Source organism: Oxyura jamaicensis, assembly GCF_011077185.1.
Source record: "Oxyura jamaicensis isolate SHBP4307 breed ruddy duck chromosome 2 unlocalized genomic scaffold, BPBGC_Ojam_1.0 oxy2_random_OJ106601, whole genome shotgun sequence".
Taxonomy (NCBI): domain Eukaryota; kingdom Metazoa; phylum Chordata; class Aves; order Anseriformes; family Anatidae; genus Oxyura; species Oxyura jamaicensis.
In genome coordinates this window covers 52117-71005 of record NW_023303610.1, presented here as the reverse complement: position 1 = coordinate 71005, position 18889 = coordinate 52117, and the positions used below count along the sequence as shown (strand labels likewise).

Sequence of the window (18889 nt, the reverse complement as noted above, 5' to 3'; positions counted from 1 at the left end):
TCGGCAGCCTCCGGGAGCTGGCCTTCCCAAGGTGTGGAGCACATGAAGTCCCCGGAGAAGGCAATAAAAGCAATGGCTGCTCTCGGGCTCGGTTAATTCGGGGTGTAAACCTGTCACCACTTTGAAAACCAGCTTGAAAAAAATGCCTGCCTATATCTACACTTAACTTCCAGTACGATTTTTTTTTTAGGAACTAATATCATGTAACATTAGAGTCTAACAGGACTGTTCAACCCATTAATTCCACAGCAGCTCAAATATGCCCCAAAAAAACATTATTTGAACTTCCCAATGGGAACGAGTCATAAGAAATACAGTATGAAAAGCTTTAATTTGTACTGCTAGAGAATATGTACTAATTGTACAGTCTCTCTCTCTCTCTCTGCATAGTTTAATTCAAATACATTTTAGTTTTGGGCACTGCTGTGTTTGTGTCTGTTTATTAGACACTGATATCCCTCTCAGCTTGGCACTTGCTCTGGAGTTATTTTTAAAATGACAATTTCCCAGATAATCTGTGGCATGTGATGCCTGATCTTAAGGGAAAGCCATCTGTGCTTCTACTTGCCAATAATTTATCACACAACTGTACAAGTAATAAATTTCTCGTCCTTAGTTTAAGCCAAAGTCCCCACATGTACTGTATAAAATCACTTTGCAACTGTACTGTATGTGGAATCAGTATATCGTCTGCTCTTTTAATCAATAACTTTAATACTTTCTCCACCAAGTGTCTTGTGGAAAATGCTCATGTTTATGTTGATTCCTAACCCTGGAGTGCTTGGATATGACACATGCTATACAGCAGCTGAACCCGTCCTGGGGCAGACCCCAACTCCCTTTATCTGTATGCAACACCAGTCTGCAAACTGGGCAGTTCAGGGAGACAGAAAAGTGAGGGTTTTCATTGATTTCCACATGAAAATGATTCGCATTCTCTGCATGCAATGACAGTGAACCACATTAAATTCAGTGTATTACTGATTAGATTTTAATATCAATGCCTTGCATAATTTCTAAGCATTCGGGTGAAATCCTGTACCCATTTGCAGCCCACCACGCCAGAATTTCACCTACGTAAAAATACAAATTTGCCAGCAGTCACTTAAAAACAAGTAACTTTTTCTCACGTTTTGCTTTGGTGAGAAATTTGGAGCAGTTTAGTTAAACTGGTTTGAAGTCACACCTTTGGTTCAGCTCCCTGATGTAGACAAGACCTTGGGAGCTGTGTGGGGAAAGCTGCGCTGGCAGCTGAGCGGTGGACAGCTGGGGCTTTTGGCAGGGGTGGAGGGGACTCGTTCCTGGCAGCAGCAAGACGATATTTCTCTTCTCTCCCTCCCCTCTGTGGCCAGGTCAGAGGTGACTTTGGTGTCTGGAGGAATTTGAAGGCCTCGTGCTGACCCTCCTGTCCCTGCCTCAGCTGCCCCTTGCACATCAAAACCTGCGTGAATAAGGAGCTTTACGCTGGGTGAGGAAGGCTTTCCTCGCACGGCGAGGCAGATGCTTCCACCCGGCAGCACAGTGAAACTCTGTGAGGAAAAGCTGAAGGTTAGAAATGCCACTGTGTAGAAACATCTGCGTACAGCAGTGTGTGTAGCAGGGAACGTTCAAGAAATGAATTCAAGAATTCAGAAAAACCCAGGGGGGCTTAGGTCAATGAACTAAGGCACCTCTGAAGGCATAATGTGTACCTGGGATGTAATTCTGGGAAAATTATACTTACCTGTGGTGACCCACAGAAGTCTTCAGTTAACTGGCTGAAAGTGGCACCTGATGCATCTGCAGAAGACATCTGATGGCCTGTGCACCCACCAGCCCTGACGGCTCTCTCTCTTGAAAGAGCCACCAAGCCAAGCCATCTCTCAACAGAGCAATACAGGGTGAGGGGACCTGCCTTAGCTCTACTCCTGCACAGAAAGGCTGGATACCTGCCAGCCATCACAAAGGTTGCAAGGGTGTTTTTTTATTGCATCTTTTTACAGCATAGTTTGCCTGGGAGTGTTACCTGGCTTTGCTGACACAACCAGAAAACTTGCTCCTAGAGATATACTTGCTTTTCTAGACATCACTTCTACCTCCTCTATTTTTGCAGCGTATCACAGCTTGTGGTGTGTGGACTGAGGGCCAGGAGAGCCTAGAAGGCTGGCTGCAAAGCAGTGGGTTTAGGAGAGGGATTTGAAGGCGGAAGGAGAGGTTGAGTGATGTCCAGGTTCAGGTTTCAATACCATAATGACATCCCTGGGCTTTGCATTCAGAGAATTCCCCTTTGCAACCTCTTATCTTGTACCAGCAGCGTGAAGCTCTCAACTGTCAGTCACAGGAAATCTGCCCTATTGCTCCCTTGCATGACTGGAAAACAAAGGGAAAAGCATATTTTCACTGCAGGGTAACTCCCACATGATTTGCCTTGCCATAAAGCTCAGCAGGGACAAGGCTCACTCTGTAAGCACCGGGCTCCTTGCCTGGGTGAGGATGAGGCTGGTGAGGATGAAGGGTGCTCTCCACCCATCTCACCTCCATCTGTGCCCATTTACCCCGCAGTCAGCAGCACCTTAGCAGTGGATGGTGAATACCGGCAGTCCCACCTACAGCAGGCACATTGCAGAAACTCAAATTTCACTTACATATGCAAAAACGTGTTAAGCAGGTGAGCTAGCTATAAGATGAAGCCCTCCTACTTATATAAGTGCAAATGGCAAACAGTATATTGTATTTCATGATTTTATTGTGATCAGTAAACATCTCACAGTAAATACTAAACCTACCCTTTGATGCACATGACTCAATGCTGCAGAAGAGAGCCTTTGCAACAGGGACAAGAGCTTTCAAAAACATCTGCCTTTTGAGATGGACATTTTTCCATTCAACATATACATCCATCTTTGCATACCTTATACATGATGATAGGCAATACGCCTATATGCAATATGACCTTCTAGAAACACTCTGGGAGATGGTTTCAGGTCTCCAGGGAAAGACAGTCCAGCATAACAGGTAATGACATCTTCCAAAAGTTCTCTTTGTACATTTGAAATCACAGCAGCAGAGGCAAGCTCAAAGCATTTGTGCAGGTGATTCACTGGAAGCACATGAAATGTACAGGGGCGTGGGATTTCAGGGACAAGCTAGGAAAAAAAACAGTAGCCAGAGGGTTGATTTCTGTCCTTTTCTTTTGATTAGGGGGTGGACACCCATCTGAACTGTGCCAGAAAGAAGTCTTTTCCTTTGGGCTTATCCATGCTCAAGAAGCTTCCATGGTTTGCAGCAAACAGACAGAAACATAGGAAAAAAGGGTAGGTGAAATAAATTATCATTTTTGTTCGAGCTTCATAAGCAGCACCAACACATAAATGACAGCAGGCAATTTCCAGAGTTTTGGATTAAAAGACCCTGAAATGAGGAGAGTCCATGGATGAGTTCCAAGGGGAAGTCACCTCTACGTGCCATGGCTCTGCTGCCAGCACGACACCAAGCTGTGGTGTTGCTTCCCCTAGCTGTCCACAGGTTTCCAGAAGGAAGGTCCCACAGCTTCCTGCTGCCACCCAGCAACACCAGAGGGACAGCATGAACCCGTATGTCACCTGGCCTTAGGGGCCAGACGCACTGCCTCCTGCAGAAAGTCCCAGTTTACTCAAAGTCCTTCAGATCAGGATTAGAAAAGGTGGTCGGGCTGTGCCCATCATTGAGGCAGGGCAAACATGATCAATACGAGGCATTAATCATCTCTATAATTATCTGTATTCTCAAAAATCTCAAAACAAGCGAGCCCAAAAAGGCAGGCTGCCCAAGCAGTGGAATAACAAACAGAAGATTACAGATTCAGCTTCTCCCGCAGCCACATGCAACTTTACAAGCCCAAAGCTTCCCAAGCCCTCATTCCCTTTTGTGTACTTTGGACTCTCGACACGTTACTGATAGAAAGAGATCTACACTTCACTGCAAGGCATAAAAGTATGTCCAAACTGCTGCATGGGGAAGAAACTGGCCCACATGACTGACCACCTAAAAATAGGTCCTCTCCAGGGCTAGGGACAAATTTCAGAGATAACAGGCTTGATTTTCCACACACTGAAATATGTGCTGCGGAAATATGCCCTGAGAATGAGACACAAAGGGAAAGGTTATAAATAAAACAAAACCAGTCAGAAAATGGAAGAATACAAGCAGGAATCCTTCATCCTCTCAGAGAGTAAGTGACCAAATGCTTCACTCTGTTGGCACTTCTAGCCCTGACCCTTTCCCCTCCACTTTGCTAAGCTACCAACGCAGCATCCCACGGGAGCCTGTAGATCATCACTAAATGCCTCCCGTTACCAGAGGGGAAGACATGACTGTTTTTTTCCTGAACTGTTCTTGCATTTCATGGAATAACACAGCTACTTAGTGCTGAGTTAAGGGAGGATGAGTTGGTGCTGTGATGGTGGGGCTGGATGCAGGTAGCCCAGATGGCAGCAGTAGGGGGACCCTCCAGGCCAACCAGAATTAAAGGAAAAAAACGATAGCAGAGTTTTAGCAGGAGGAATTTTGACCAGGGAACAGATCTCATTTCTGATTTGTCCTTGACAACCCATAGTGCTCCCCTCCAAACCCCCAGCCCTATCATCAGGAAACAACAGCAGTGTTCAATGGAGAAGTGATTTGTGTTTTGCAGTACGGATCCAGCTCAGGCTTCCCAGCTGGTGTCAGCTCATCGCTTCGCAGAGATACAGCCTTGGCGCAGGGTCACATTTCTCCCCAGCCCTGGTCCGCTCAATGTCAGCCACTGATGCTATTTCAGTCTGAAGCCTCCATGGCTCAGCTGGCAGAGCAGAGGAGCGCGGGCATTTTTTTCTCCAGGACAATGCTTAGGTCTGTAATTCAAAGGAGAGACTGTTTTAAAGTTATACTCAGCACACGACTTTACCGTCCCTGGCTCCTAGACTGGTTTACTTTATGTTTTCATCCCTCCTCATCCTGAGGGTCATTCCTTCAGGACAGAGTAAAAATGGAGTGCTGGAAGACAAAGGATCGAGCTTTGTGCTATTACAGTTAAACTAAAATGCGGGGTGTAGGGGCAGGAAGGTGTTCAGACAGCAAGGCATCAACAGGCCTGGTAAAGCACTTGTTTGGCATTTGCCCAGTGACAGGGGCGGTACCTCTGTCTGTTAGCTTTACTTTGCAATGTATTTCAAATTTATCTCTGCTTTCCTTTTATGTCTTCCTTCATCCTGCAAATGCTCTTTAAGTGTATAGCAAAACCAGCATGACCATTCACATCTGAGGGCCTATGCCTTTTTTCTTTTGAAAGTCAGCTCAGAAGAGCAGGCTCCTCTGTTGGACATTTACCGGCCAAGTTCTTTCCCCCACTCCCTCACGTGAGGCTCACACGAGGATAGAGGACTGCAGTGTATGAGAGAGTGATGGAGGTGTTTGCAAAGACAACAGCAGCTGGAAGAAGTGCATTCAAACCAGTCAGGAATAGAACAAATACAATTCAAGCTCTGATCAGGGGTGCCATTGATTGTGACATTGTGTTCACTGTACCAGGCAGTGGTATATTAGATTAATATTGTTTTGAGTTATCACTGCAGGAACCACCTCAAGCACATCAGCCTGCATCCACACATGTGGTGTTGGATCCCCCTCTGCCACCACACCGCAGATTTCTTCACCAAAGGGGCACCTTTGAAGAGCTGTGGTGCTTTCAGAGCAATCCGTAGTCACTGGTGAAGTCCAGCTCCCAGGAGAGGGAGTTCTGTGGTGGGAGGAGGCCCCTTGCTCATCACTAGTCTTTTTATCTGGCTCCCTGGACCAACACCTTGAGGAACCTCAGGAATCGAGCCCAGGGGACAATCTCCTGTTCTATGCCAAAGAGCATCCCCAGTCACCTCTGTCAGCAGAAGACATCTCTGCCACTCCTGACCTCCAGGTACCTGCCAAACTCCTCGCTCTTGCAGCCAAAATGGGGCAGGCATGGCTATCGCTGTCCTTTGAACACTCTGGAGAGCATTCCAAGAGCCTGATAGGAATTAGGTGGCCACAGGGTAGCAGTTCACCATAACCTTCAGCAAGCAATGCCTGTGAGCAAACGCTAACACTGAAATCCCACTCAGATCAGGCCAGAGAAAGCAAAAATGTAAATAAAATCATTTATCCATGACATTCAAGATAGATTATATTTTTGAATGCTTAAAGAAAACAAAAACAAATAAACAAACAAACGAAAACCCAATCTCCAACTGTTACCCATCTAATGGATCTCTCTGCCTGGTCTCTGTGAGGCCACTTTGTAAAACTGGGGGAAGAAAGCTTAGAGAGGCAAATGGAAGATGTGAAGAGGAAAAGCCAGAAGGTCAGGGTAAGAAAGGACAGAGTAAGTGGGCACAGCTGTAAGTCCCAGGATGTCCTAGTCACTGAATAAGCACTGTTCCCTTTGAATTGGTACCCTAAAGCCCTGCACAACTCCTCCATCTCCTCTTCTACTTTGCAGCATCTCAGCAACCCACTTTTCATCCTTCCCACAGCACCTGTCAGCTCCCCTTAGCCTCTTCCATGAACAGAGCAGACCATCTCACCCTCTCCCTGAAAATACAAGTCCCGTGAAGAAAAGAGCAGTCTCTGCTCAGGCAGAAACAGCTCCCCTCAATCCTGACCCCAGAACTGGCTTGGATCAAGACATCCCCTCCAAAACAAGGCTGATGAGGCACACACGCTTTGCCTTATGCCCATAGGAGTAGTGATGGCAGGCATGGCAAAGGAGGAATGTTTATGTTGTTACAGAATAATAATAATAATAATAATAATAATAATAAAACAACAACAAAAAAAAAACATAGAAAACATAGGCGTTCAGGCATCAGCCCGATGTCTTTCCCGTGACAGCACTCTCACTTAGCATTTGAGATAAGGTATTGTTTTGTTGGCTGGCTGAGTAATGCCAAAGGAATGAAATCATTTTTATTTTTGCTGAGAAGGGTCAGTGTGCCTTCTGGATAAGGAAGAAGTCGGAGGAGCTCCATGTTAAATCAGGGGACCTCCCTGGAAGGGATTTTTTTTTATTTATTTATTTATTTATTTTTTTAAAAAGGAGGAAATTAGAGATGAGAGGTGCTTTGTTCTCCCATGAGGAAATACTTCTTGGTCAACACAGCCTGAGGTATAAGGTGTGGAGGAAGATAGCGCACTACTCACTGCGTCAGGACAGCCCGCGGCAAAATGCCTGGATATGAGGGAATGGCCTTGCTGATTTAATCTTCAAAGCAACTAACTGAAGCCTGGTTTTCCCTCATTTCTCCACCTACCTCTTTTATGAGTTTATCTATCTTGGCAGCTGCGAGTAAGTGTTTTTATTTGCATTTTGTCTTAACCTGTCTTGAATTAAGTATGATTTCAGTGTAATTGGATACTAATGACTCGTTCCTTGCCAAAGGATGTGGTAAATCTCCACGTAGAGCTCGGGGCACCTCATAAGCTCTCTAGGTTGCCAGCTTGTTCTCCACAGTACCCAAAGCATTACTGCATGCACCTTCGTCGGCTGCAGAACCCCTCTGGAGAGGTGATAGCTGGGAGGGGAGAAGTGTATTCTAGAGATGGGAGCAGCAAGGAAGGCCATCTGGCACGGAGAACTGGTGCTGACCTGAATCTCAAAGGCTTCTGGGGGGTTGTTAGAGGTTTTATGGGTTGGTGGAAGAAAACATGGTTCTTGCTCCATGGCTGAGAAAGAAGAAAGCAGAGGAATCCTCCTTCAGACAGAACTGAACCTGCAGCTTAAAAAGTGTAAAAATCATGTTCCTAGAGTCTGCCTTGCTGCCAGGTGACCTAACAGAGCACATTAGAAGACACTGAAATGTAGGGTTGGCAGCATACTGTGGGGCATGTGTCTTTCCCTACCTGCACGCCCATTTGTAGCACCCCTTCTCATTTCTAGCTCTTGCCTGCACTCATTCCCTCCCTCCCCAGGGCACTAGCCTGAGTTCCCAGCTCTGACTCCAGCTTCCTCCAGGCATGAGGATTGTTCTCTGCTTGACCAAGCTTTAGCTTGAAACCATTATTTTTGGCTGTGGACCTGCCCAAATCCATGGGACCCTGATGTCCTGCCTGTCCTGGACATGTGGTAGAGGATGTCTGACTGCCAGCTGGAGGAATAAATGCCAGTCCCAGCTGCCCAACTGGGAAAAGGCGCTACTCCAACCCCTGCAATCTTCTGTTTGCAATTACAGTTTTCCTGTTATTAAATGTCCACCAGCCATTTGGACATGCTCACACTCTTTCATTCATTTTGTGGTTCCTCATGATTAATCTAGAAGAGAATAATAAAACCCCTTTGCAGAAGAGGAACTATTTGCAAGTCTCTGCTTGTGAAGGGGCTGCTCCCCTCTGTGCTCACCTCCCTGCACTGGCCTGAGGCAAATCAAGAGGAATCTGGCCTCATCTTCATCACCCACCTTACTAGCACCTGCAAAAAAATCAGGAGAGCAAGAAGGAAAGAAAAAAGAGGACGGAAATAACAGATCAAAAGTGAGGTGTCCGTGGAGGCAGACAGCAGCTCTACCTCTCATCTACTGGATTCCTTCTCCACACTTTTTATGCTGATTCCCCAAGCTGTCCCACTGCCTTATTCCCACTCCACGTTTTCAGCTTTGTCATCTCAGGATGACCCTCCTCCTTCATAACGCACTGAAAGTGCCTGAGCTGCTCTAGCAAACGGGATGGAGCAGCCTGTGCCTCTCTTTTTTGCACTGCCCCCAGCAGCAAGGTCTTATCCCACTGTTTGCACTGACAGGGCTGATTCACCTCTCTGACCTACAGGAAACGACATATTTTCCTGGATTATCAAACTGAGTGTCCACAGACTACCACAGCAGGAGTAAGTTGAGTTGTGTGGTTTAGTGCAGGGGAGGTGAAGCAAGATCTCCTTATTTTGGGTCAAGGAGCAGCTAGAGTGGCTCGTCCTCTTCAAACTTCATTCTTGATGTCTTCTTTGTTATCCAGAACTTAATACCTGTGTTACCCCACAAGATGGTCCTTGACTTGAAGGAGCACTCACAACCAAGTCAGGCCTTCTCTGCAGAGGAGCTACAGCTGCTCACCCTCATCCCATCTGCTTGTGTATCCATGAGAAGGAGAGGGCCTCTGGCTGAGCAGAGGAAGCTGTGCAGAAGGCCTTCATCTGCGTTCACCCATAGTGGCCAAAGCAATGTTTGTCTGTCAGGCCTCATCAGATTCACAGGAAGCATGAACAGTGAAGGAAAGAGGTCTGACTGATAGGACCTGGCCTCATGGAGCAATAGTTACAAGGCGGTTTTAGCTGGCTGCATTCCTGATGTCAGATATGCCCCTGTTGTGACACTGTCACACCCCTGGCTTGAGACCAGCCAGCCAGCACGGCTGCTGATGCAGGATGAGCAGACCACTGCCAGGGTGACAATGCAGCCCAAAAACACCTCCCTGCACTGGAGCCTGTAATAACAAAAGATAGAATAAAAGACCAAAAAGATCAACATTTCAGACTGGTTAGGGGAAAGGAACAATAACAAATTAACTTTTTGCTTGTGAAGGATGAAACTAAACCAACTTTTCTTATGAACAGGGATAGGTCTTTCCTTCGTCTAACTTTGATGCGGCATCATACAAAGCAAAGAAATGCAATGCTCAGGGCTCTCTGCCCTGTTAATACCCAGTAGTCAGGCAAAATCATCATTGCCAAGGGAGGTACAGTAGCAATGCATGTTCAGATCGGGATGTGGTGACTAACGTCTGTCTCCAGCAGCTCCTGACATTTTCTCTGGCAGCAGATGATGTGAATCTTGTCCTGCTCCCATGGAGTGGAAAGAAGAGCCTTTCCTGTTTTCCCTTGTTCCAAAAGGTACAAAGCTTGCTAATTCTTTTGTTGTTCGTCTAATTAAGCTAAGGCTAAATATCATGCAGCTTGGTTTTGGTAGCTGTGCTCTGTTCAGTACAGACCTGTTTATGAAAGCGTGATTGGACAACCATCAAGCCAGAAATAAAAGAACAACCAAAGACTATCACGGGGGAGAAGCCAGCAGCCCAGTGACACCTGGGTTGTTATCAGTACTGAGTTAACATGTGTGGCTGTGGTAAGATTAGCAAAGGGCTCATAAAAACAGGCAGCAAGCATTGCCAAGAAGTTCTGCGGCTGAATCCCAAGTATCATTAAACTGTGAGGTTTTCTCCATCTCTCTCTGGAAAAGCAAAACACACTTTGGATTGACTGACAAGGAAAACAAGTTATGGGGTGCTGTGGCCTATACAGAGCATGTCAAGCAACTAAGACCACAGCCACTGACGTCCTTTCCAGAGCACCAACGTGGTGCTTTGTGTGGATTCAAAGGTGAAACCTGCTCTGATAAGCCAGAAAGGGTTGTCTCTGACAGCTGAGCCACAGGAAGGAAATGTGGGGAATGGACCAAGAGCAACTTTGAGCTTGGGGCAGGAACTAACGTGCAGACATGACTCTGGCATGTCCCAGCGGGACAGGTGTTGGTATGATGGTGGAGCTGGGGTTATATAGAAGACAAGGTGCTCAGGCTGTCTTGTCCCCACTTGTGGTGCAGGTCCAAGCATGGGGTGACTGCCCCAAGGTTCCTCTGCTGCCACAGTGCTGGGGACATGGAGGCAGATCCCACATCCCCTGCCCAGCAGGAGGGATCCCTGCTCAGAGCAGGCTGGGGAGCCGAGTTTGTGAGTGAGGAGGCATGACACAGCTCCCTGAATTTGCAGACTGAATGACATTTTGCCTCATTTTGGGCATACAGGTAACATGGGGTGACTTGTTCCCAGCTCACAGCTGCAGAGCTCTTTGTCGTGGCGTGACAACATCAGGCATGGCTCTGGGGACACGGTTCCGTGGGGGAACACAGGGGTCCCACACCTCAGCCACCACCTGTGGCTACAAAACCCTGATTTCCCCTCAGGAACAGGGGCCGGAGGTGACAAGGGCTGGCAGCCATAGGCCACAACTTGCAACCCCCCAGCCCCCCACCCACCGCCGCCGCCCAACACGGCCCGCGCCGCCACCACCACCCGGGGCCAGTGGCGCAATGGATAACGCGTCTGACTACGGATCAGAAGATTGTAGGTTCGACTCCTGCCTGGCTCGCTTCTTTTGTTTTTATTATGTTTTCTCCTGACACAAACAGCCCCGTCTCAGCTGCTGTCCAGCCGCTGGAAGTGCTGGGAAACTTTCTGGGACGCTAAAAGTCGCACCTACCTGCGCAGGGCATCAGTAGAGGTCACCACTTACCCAAATCAAGAAAAAGTAATAGAAAAGTGTAATGTACTAACTCACTCTGCAAGGATACGCTCCCACTTCTAGTGGTGATGCACCAGGTTTCCTAGCTGGTGATCAGCAGGATGTCTTGTCTGTGCACATGCCACAGATCTTAAAGTGCAGGCAGCATCTCCCCACAAAGGGACATTTTCACCACCTCCCCTGTGAACTCCTCCAGGCAGCCCAGGGACTTTTAACCTCATAATTGAACTTCATGAGTTTTTTCTATTTCCCCTTCCTCCAGCAGAAGAGAGAGCCTTTGCTTGAAACACAGACAAACCTTTTCCTACAGCACTGGAGCTGAAGGACCCTTTCTGTTGGAGCAGCTGTCCCCCCTTGTCCCTGACAGCTGTTTACCAAAAGCACCTCAGCCCTCTGCCAGCCCACCTCACACTTCGGAGAACCAACATACCAGAGTGAAAATGCCTAATCTGTGTCATATTTCTGTTATTGAGAAATCTGATACAAATGATTAAATAGGATACAAGCACGCAGCTCTTTATTGGCCCTAACTGGAGGCCAGGTACAGAAACAATTAAGCACTTGCAGACAGCTAGTCACTGACAGTTGGCACCTAAATGAAGTACTTAGCAAGCTACTCTGCCATCCAAGCACCTCATATACTCTTATTGCAATAAAAAGCATTTAATATATTTATACACCTGAACATGTCCTAGAGGCAAAGTAGCTGCTTAGCACACAGTAAGTCCTGAGATCATTGCCTGCATTTTTTTTTTTTCTTTTCACCTTTACTTTCCCTTTCTCTTCTCTTTTCTCTCTCTCGCATTTGTCTTTCCTGGCTTTCACTCTGGCTTTCATTCTTTTTTTTTTTTTTTTTCCTTTCTTTTCCCTCTGTCTTCCTTTTCATTACAGGTAACATGCACTTATGCAGAATGGCACACATCTCACCTTTTGGGTGAGAGAGAAAAGATGTCTTTTCTCAAGCTGCCCAAGAAGTCAGCTTGCAAGATGGAGAAGGAAAGAAGATAGTCCCTTCTCCATAAGAGATGCTGGGTGTGCTTTCATTTTGTGAACTGTCCTCTAGGAAGAGGAAAAAGGGGCTCCACTAAATAAGTAAAAAGGAATGCAGGAGTTTCCATGAACTTCTGCAAAAAGTAGGAGCAAAGACATTTATATATAAATAGGTGAAAAATCAGTCTTGTGGCCCTGGATGGAGATACACCAGAGAGTATCAAAGGGGTGTTTCCAGACTGTGAATTTAGATTGGACTGCTAGTGTGTGAACATTTAAGACAATGGACACCGAAGGAAATGGATGTCTTTACTCATTCTCTGCTTCCCAGGGTGCCCCATTCCCTGGATTTCCTCCTACATGCTTCCTAAGAGGGGTGCACTGCATCACACTTGAAGAAAAACAAGAAAAGGTGGCACAAGTGTACACAAGCATACATTAAAATGTACTAAATAATAGAAAGCTTAGCTGGGACCAGTGGTTTAATGCATGAAGTGTGTAACTACATACCAATAGCCTGTAGGTTTGACTGTGGCTGAGCCTGCTAAATCTTCTTGCTCGCTGATTGATAATTTTCTTACCTTTCTTATTCCCACAGACATTGGGCCTTCCTTGCAGTTATATCTGAAAAGCACACTCTCACACAGAGAACGCTCATTCTAGGTTCTTCTGAAGGAGAATACCTCCTTTCTTCCCCTACAATGCAGCCAGACTTTGCTGCCTTGAGACGTTTACTTTTTTCCAAGCCAGGAGTCATTGCCAAGTATGTTTTTTCTGCACTCCGTGTAGCACCTGTAATGAAAAGGATGACATGGGGAAAAATAAGACAGCAATACAATAGAACATAAAAAAAAAAAGCAGAATACGAGTGCTGGCTTTATTATTTACCACATGCCAAGCAAGCCTGTGACCATGTGCATTAAATCCCTCCTGCACAAAGGATACCTGTGCCCTCTCCCACTGCTCCACCTTGTTGCAGCTCATCCCGTGCCTCCCTTTACAACAGGACCGGAGGCCAGGGCCGAGCCTCAGGTTTGTTACCACCCGTCAGGAGATCGTGGGGCACTTGTACCCACTGCCACCAGGAAGATGTCCAGAGCGGAGCTCTCGTCAGTGAGGATTGCCTGGCACCTGTGGCGGGAGCTGCTCTGCGGCCTGAAGACCACTGTGGGAAGGAGGCCCACGGCCCTGCCGTGCCACCAGGTGACCTCGTAAAATTAGACAAAAGGGAGTTAAACAGAGCTATTTTGGGGTTTCACACAGAACAACGTCAAATGTCTGCCCTGTTACTACTGGAAACAAACGCATTCTCCCACCAGCGCAGCTGCAGCACAGAGGTCAACGCGTACCGCACAGCCGGCACCTGGATGTGGCACTTTGCTGTTTTTTCCCCGGCTGCACCTGTGACAGAGACGAAATGGCTCTGCCCCCACGCGAGAGGGCAGCGTGTCTCTCCAGCCACGAGCTGTGGCAGCTTGCTGAAGCCAGTTTGCAGGGGACAAAAATAAAAAAAATGTTGCCGTCTCCTTCGAGCCGGAATCGAACCAGCGACCTAAGGATTCCCGCAGGCGGCGCCTCTACAGTCCTCCGCTCTACCAGCTGAGCTATCGAAGGGACCTGCGCACCGCCGCGCCGCGGCCGCCCAAGCTCCCGCCCCACCCCGCGCGTCGCTCTGCGCATGCGCCCTCCACAGGCAGCCGGCGGCAGCGGGGCCGGCGCATGCGCACAGCGGGCCTGCCGCCGCCCTCGCGTCACCCCCCCCGGTCCCCTGCGCTGCGCCGCGCGGCCCCGCCCCCTCGAGAGGGGCTCGCTGAGGGGGCGTCGGCCCGGGCGCTCCTCGTGTGCGGGGCCAGTGGCGCAATGGATAACGCGTCTGACTACGGATCAGAAGATTGTAGGTTCGACTCCTGCCTGGCTCGCATCGCTGTTTTGGCTGCGCCGGGTGGCGGCTGGCCTGACCCCCCGAGACTTTACTGGCATGGAATGTCTCTCTTTTTTATATTTTTATTATTATTTATTATTATTTTTTATTTCCCTGTTAAACACAGATGTCCCACATTACGTCCTGGCCAGCCATGTTTGACAGCGACAGCGGAGCAAGCACAACATGGTGGCGTGCCGCCTTCCCCCGCAGTGCCAGGCCTCGTGTTGTGTCCTGCTGCGGGTGCCCTTCGCAGCCGGAGCCGGGAGGACGGGAGTCCCACAGCAGCCCTGCTAACCTGCCGCACCACCCCATAACTCGTAGCGGCGGTGCTGGCTCCACAGCAACAGGCCTCGTCCTTACCTTGCACTGAATCCACGATTGTGCAGGTGTGGCTGCTCCCAGGTCTGATTACTGGGGATTACTGGCTTGCCTCTGTCGGTTACGCATACTCACGGTGGTAACACTGCCCATCGCAGTGGTGCTGCCGGTTCCTCTGCTCCTTGGTACAGCGCTATCTTCCCTGCTCACTACATTGTACAGGGCCAGCAGTGTCCCTCAGCTGGTGCCTACGGAGGGGCAGGCGCTGAGCTCTGCTCTCTGGGGACAGCGACAGGACCCGAGGGAACGGCACGGAGCTGGGACAGGGGAGGGTCAGGCTGGGGGTTAGGGAAAGGTTCTGCACCCAGAGGGTGGTCGGGCACTGGGACAGGCTCCCCAGGGACATAGCCCCAGCACTGAGCCTGCTGGAGTTTAACAAGTGTTAGGACTGTGCTCTCAGTCACATGGTCTGAATTTTTGGGTCGACCTGCGTGGAGCCAGGAGCTGGACTTCGTGATCCTAGTGGGCCCCTTCCAACTCGGGGTACTCTATGATTCTGTGATTCTGTTATTCTCCCTGTGCAACTTCACTGGCACACGAATTGTGTTATTTGTTGCCACATGGAATGCATTTGATGAGGTGGATATTTAAGTGGTTTGAAAAGTTTAAGCGCAGATGGAAGTTTTTATATTTTATGTGTTAGAGTGTGTTTCTTTTTGTTGTTTTGGGAGACGAGATAATCCAGTGATGTGCCAGGCATTTAAGTGGCATGAAGTTACGAGTGCAGGTTTAAGAAAATAGAGCTCAGTAAGAAACGAACAGCGCTCTGGAGCTCTGTATTTGTGTGTCAATGCGCGCAGGAGATGGAGCGCGGCGAAAAAAGGAAGCGAGCCAGGCAGGAGTCGAACCTACAATCTTCTGATCCGTAGTCAGACGCGTTATCCATTGCGCCACTGGCCCCTCGTGTAAATCGTTTTCCTCGTCCTGCCTTAGAGGCTGTCACCCCCCCCCACCGCAACCCCCCCTCCCTTCTGCAGCTCCCCCCCGCAGCGCCCCCCCGCCCCGTGCCCCCCCCCGTCCTGCAGCCCCCTCTCCACAGGGAGCCCCGGGCCCGGCCGCTACGCGCCTCGGAGCCGTACGCGGTGCGCGCATGCGCCGGGCGGCGCGCGGTACGCTCTTGAGCCGTGGCGGCGGGCGATGAAACAGGTCCCTTCGATAGCTCAGCTGGTAGAGCGGAGGACTGTAGGGGCGCACCTCACGGGAATCCTTAGGTCGCTGGTTCGATTCCGGCTCGAAGGAGACGACATATTTTTTCGGCACTAGCTACTCGCAGCCGCTATCGCCTCACAAATCACCGAACCAGCTCCCACCCACACCGCTGTTACAGTTCCCCAGCTCGCTGTCCTCCCACATCATTTCTCCTCACACATCTTCAGCCGCTTTTCTTTCCCTTTTCTCTCTGAGGCACCCCCACACCGCAGCCCCAGCCTCCGAAACACCCGAAGGCTTCGCTGTGACTCCCCGAGCGAGCGGGAGCTGTGCTGCGGTCACAGGGTCACGGGGCCGGCTGCACAAGTGCCAAGACCCTTATGTTATGTTATGTTGTGAAGGGAAACGAGAGGCACGTTGCTCCCGCTCCGGGTCACCACAAGCCCTCTCGAAGCAAGTCACTGCAGGAGAATGCCTGCTGGGATCGTCCCGGCTGATTAGGGTGTTGAAACGCCGAGGGCTTTTTCCAGAACCCTCTCTCCTCTCCCCAAATGTCTAGACACAATTTTCCGGGCTCCCCGCTACCCACCAGCATCCTTCCGGCCCCGGCACGGAGGTCCGGGCCCTCTCCTACCACACTCCTGCGCTCACCGCTTCTCCCACCCTGCCCTGTGAGGCGAACACGAACGCACGGCGTCAGTGCAAGCAGTTCTGTCTGCTGGGTGGTCACAAAATGGGAACGAACTGCCCCGTGACGCCGGGCTGGCACTGTGCTGTGTAAGCCGGCTGAGCTCTTCATCCCCGCCGTTCATCCCCTGTCAGTGAGAAACAACACACGGGGCGGTGATTTCATGGACAGGCCTCTCCTAGTTCCTGGAGGGAAGGAAGGGGCTGCTTTGCAAGTCTTCTCCCTGCTTTCTAGCAACCCAACAAACATTTTCTTTTCTATAAGAAATAGTATAGAAAATAAAAATCATTTCTCTGAACTGTGCTCAGTTTTGCATGCTTCATTATTTTTTTCTTTAACAATTTTGTAATTCTTTTTTGACTGAAATCATAACCATTCTCTGGCTATTAATTCTTAGGGAAGGTAACCAATGAAACTAAACAGCATACTGCTCTGTTTGATGTGTCTTAGGTTAAGTAAAGCTGTTTATTGTATAAGCTTACTGTGGGAGAGAAGTGCACCAGCCACCTAAGTAGGCAGTAGCTACCATAGTGATGGTAGTCCGAGATCTTCTATGATGTTTCTTCCATTCTGTATCTTGAGTGAATCTGGGTATGTGTCAATACTCAAGCACTCAAAAGGACAGATCTTAGAGATTGCGTACATCCAGCCAAAACTGTTGCCCCTTATCCATTTTTTGAATGCTTAGGCTTCTGTGGTCACAGAGGCTGGATACCGTCATAGTGAGAAATACTCCTCTCCTGTAGCAGCCCAGATTATCTGGCACTGCGCTGGCTCTCGGTCAGATACAAAATCCCTGAGTGAGATCCTGGCCCAAGGGGAGCTCATGTGAGGTCTGCTGGCTGTCCTCAGCAGCAGCATGACTGCCCTGCACAGGCCCGGTGCTAGGGAGAATCGTTCCATACAGGTATTTAGGCCAGGAAAGTTACCGTGTTACATCACTTCAACCCACTGCTGGATTTTCCTACGTGGACAAGCATCCTGCTTTATGTAAAGGATGCATTTGCAATGCGTGGCTGTACCCCTGGCTGCTTTGCATAGACAGGCTCATCTGCCGCAATCCAGGGGTGAGTTCCTCTCTGGGGAAATCCTGAGCTGCTGCTTGCTGCTCGTCAGGGTGCAAAGCCATCATCCTGGACAGCTGTTGAGACAGCTTTAGTAGTTGTTGCTGCAATGAAGTTGTTGATGGTACGGAAAAAATTAAGGGAGTGCTACAATTCGTACATTCAGGCTTTATTAGTCAGAGTGTTTGATGGTAAAGGTAGCTTGGAATATGTGGTAATTTACGTCTTAAATAAATGCAGTGAAATAGAACAAAAGTTTGAGCAACTGTACATTATGAGAAGATTAATGGGTGTGTGACTGAACCTTACATAGAAACAGGTCATATAAGCACAGCTCTGTTAACTTTAGCAACATTTTCGAAAAGCAAAACAAACAATAAAATCACATGGAAGAACTAAGTCCTGAAGTCCTCATTCATCCCTTCTCGATTCAGCCAATCCTGATGATGGCAAGGGAGGCAAATGTTCTGCTACCATGAAAACCAAGGTGCCTCCTTAGAATCAAACCGTGGGTTCAGACACCCAGATTTTTAAGCTGTAAATCCTGGAGAACCCACCCAAAGGCTTGATCATTGGTTTGTTTGGGGGTTTTTGGCTGACTGAGATAATACACGGCGGTTCCTCTGTGGAGATCCCCATGTCAGTAAAAGGGTTTTGCAAGCTTGTGGCAGCTTGTCCTTATTTGCATCACCCCGCAAGATCGAGTCATGAATCTTTCCCAAGCAAAATCTCTCATTTAGAAAGAGTGAATAAGAACCACATGACTTACGGTACATCTCCAGCCCATGGAAATCACTTCCTTGATTTCAGTAACCCTTGGATCTCGCTCATAAACTGGGGTCCTGAGGGACATCGAAGGTGTTGCGTGTGAATAAAATTACCGAAATGCTTTTACTGATCTAGGATTTAACTCTCTCCCTAGTTTCAGGCCTGATCTGCTCATCCCCCTTTTGCTGTCTGGGCGGGCAGCGGTCTGGATTTGCGCACATATGAGTGACCCCTCCAATTATCTGCAGCATGGGGACCTTATCTGCAGCCCATGGGTAGGAGGGGATAACTGCCCACTGCCCACGCACAGCCCAGGCTGTGCTGGGACTTCCCCTCCTCTCTGCAGCAAAAAAACAGGACTGTTTCTGAGGACAATGTGAGCATTAGCTCTCCCCAGTGCCTGCGCTTGGAGAACAGGTAGATAATCTGAACTGGAATAAATGGCTTTTAAAATACCCATGTGTTGTGGGAACTTTAAAGAAGCGTTAAAAGTAGTATTTCTTGAGTTTGGAGTGATAGCTGGTGCTATGAAACACACTCTTTTCCCGTATATTTAGCTGCCACTAAATGACATTTGAAGTGAAAGGTGAGAATGGAAGGAAGACAATAATGTTTCACAACCACAGAATCCAATTTTAAAGCAGAGAATAAGACTTCTGACTAGCTATATATTCACC

The 18889-nt window shown here is 48.6% G+C and overlaps 5 non-coding genes across 5 annotated transcripts; 3 read left to right on the top strand and 2 right to left on the bottom strand.

Annotated features, from left to right (window-relative positions):
- Nucleotides 1-11025: 11025 nt before the first annotated feature.
- On the top strand, nucleotides 11026-11098 carry TRNAR-ACG. Its single transcript has one exon. It is a non-coding gene; the product is annotated as a tRNA-Arg (tRNA).
- A 2667-nt stretch (nucleotides 11099-13765) lies between these two features.
- Nucleotides 13766-13855, bottom strand: TRNAY-GUA. Its single transcript is given in 2 exon segments — nucleotides 13766-13801; nucleotides 13819-13855. It is a non-coding gene; the product is annotated as a tRNA-Tyr (tRNA).
- Nucleotides 13856-14087: 232 nt separating this feature from the next.
- On the top strand, nucleotides 14088-14160 carry TRNAR-ACG. The gene has a single exon. It is a non-coding gene; the product is annotated as a tRNA-Arg (tRNA).
- Nucleotides 14161-15370: 1210 nt separating this feature from the next.
- TRNAR-ACG lies at nucleotides 15371-15443 on the bottom strand. The gene has a single exon. It is a non-coding gene; the product is annotated as a tRNA-Arg (tRNA).
- A 249-nt stretch (nucleotides 15444-15692) lies between these two features.
- On the top strand, nucleotides 15693-15782 carry TRNAY-GUA. Its single transcript is given in 2 exon segments — nucleotides 15693-15729; nucleotides 15747-15782. It is a non-coding gene; the product is annotated as a tRNA-Tyr (tRNA).
- The last annotated feature ends 3107 nt before the right edge of the window (nucleotides 15783-18889 follow it).